Source organism: Aplysia californica, unplaced genomic scaffold, assembly GCF_000002075.1.
Source record: "Aplysia californica isolate F4 #8 unplaced genomic scaffold, AplCal3.0 scaffold00389, whole genome shotgun sequence".
Lineage (NCBI taxonomy): Eukaryota > Metazoa > Mollusca > Gastropoda > Aplysiida > Aplysiidae > Aplysia > Aplysia californica.
The window spans coordinates 223076-225052 of NW_004797659.1; positions in this window are offsets into that span (position 1 = coordinate 223076).

Here is a 1977-nt window from a genome sequence, read left to right on the forward strand (position 1 = left end):
TCAGCATCGACCCTGTGCCAACGCAGAGAGAAAACGCGGAAGTGAGTCGGATTGAAACGGGAACTATTTCCGACTCGCATAGAGAAAATACGGATGGGTAAACGGCGCAGACACCGATGGCAAACGTAACTGTGAAGACGACTAAACAAGTCACCTGACCAAACCAAGCACTGATTGTAAAACAAGCCAAAGACAACGCCACTATGGACAGACATATACCTATGAGTCTAGACGGAGACGCAAACCTCGATAGGAAAGCCATAAGTAGTCTGAAGCTTGCGAAAGATATCCAGTAGATAGATGTGACGTAAGCCGCGAAGGCTTTGGTGACCTCGCGGTACTCCTTGACGAGGAAGGTCATCAAGTACGCGGTGAATGTGTCCTCGACGGCTGCATGCAAGGAGAAAAAAACACAGACGCAACACACCAAGAATAAGCGAAGACAAACCGGAAGTGTTCGAGTCTTCATTCCCGTTTCTGATTGGACGCTTGCGGTGACTCTCTTTCCGAAAAGCCTTGACCTTTCTTGAAAAACGACCCCGAAGATAGGCAGAGCTGTGAGAGAGAAAATGACTCCCGAAATAAGAAAGGCGTACTGTATTTGAGTGGTTGGCGTCGTAGTACTATCAGACGCAGTGAAGTTTCCCAATCCTCCGTCCTGAAAACTACTGTTGAAAGTTCCATTCACAAATGGCATAATTTCCATGGGTCCAAAGCGAGAACTATTGACAAGCAGCATGCTATCATTTCGAACATCTTCGGAATTTATTATGGTATCTTGTGTATCCCTCTTGACTGCTAAGAAAGGTTTCGACAACAAGGGGCCTAACACCCCACCAACAGCGTATCCAAAATGCATGAGTTGCATGAGTGACCTCCCTTGCTCGCCCCATTGACCCATCAGCTCGGAATTGCAACCTGAAATAGACGAACAGAATACGTTAACTTTTTTAAAAGGGGAAACGAGAGTTTACTGCCTTTAATCATGAATAAAGCTCTCACTAAATTCCGTTATCCCAGATAAAACTGAACACAGACTAATGGCCCGGTTATACGTAAGGATCGATCATACGAAAAATCGCTAGGTGCAACCACAACATTGCACAAAGTTTGGACAATTGGACGAAGGCAGGGAGACTCGGTCGAGAAATCAAGCGCTGCTGGATTTTTTTCGAGCGATCACGTCCAGATTTTGGGGAGACCCGCTGTGGCGTAGAATCATTATAAAATCTGCCGCTGTTAAACTCCACTCAGAAAGAGGTCCGAACTTTTTTTTCCCCCTGAAGATACACTAATCTTTGATTAAGTAAATTTCTACCCTCATATTTTTTTAAAAGCTGCATTTTGTCTTCACACATGACGTTACAGTGACTCACCGGCATGTGGTTCCACAGAGAGCAGAAACCCCCATATATGTACCTCGCTGTCTATTCCTTCAGCTATCAGGTCTGGAGCAGACACTGGGGATCATGGTACCCCATTCCTTCCTGCTCTTCTTTCTCTCTATCTTTCCACACTGGAGCATTTTCTCTAATCCATGAATTTTGATCTATTTATATGGTCAAAGAATCTCAATTGTCTTTTTCTGATTGTTCTGATTATAGATCTTTCGCAACCTTCCATTTGTAGCACTTCTCTATTTATTCTCCTCTCTGCCCATGAGATTCTGAGTACTTACTTACTTACTACCCATTACGCCATCTGGCGTTTAGGGCAGCAACAAAGGATCTCCAGCTCTGTCTGTTTTGGGCCATCTTGGTCAGCGTTCCCCACGAATGATTCCAGGACTTCATTTCAGACTCTACTGTGCGTCTCCAGGTTACTTTGGGTCTGCCCATTTTGCGACGTAAGATTCTGAGTATTCTCCATAAATACAATATTTCGGCGGCCTACAGACTTCTTTGTGTGTCCTTGTTTAGGGTCCAGCTCTTGCATCCGTACAAAAGGATTGACCGTAAATACGTACGCTTTCCGAGT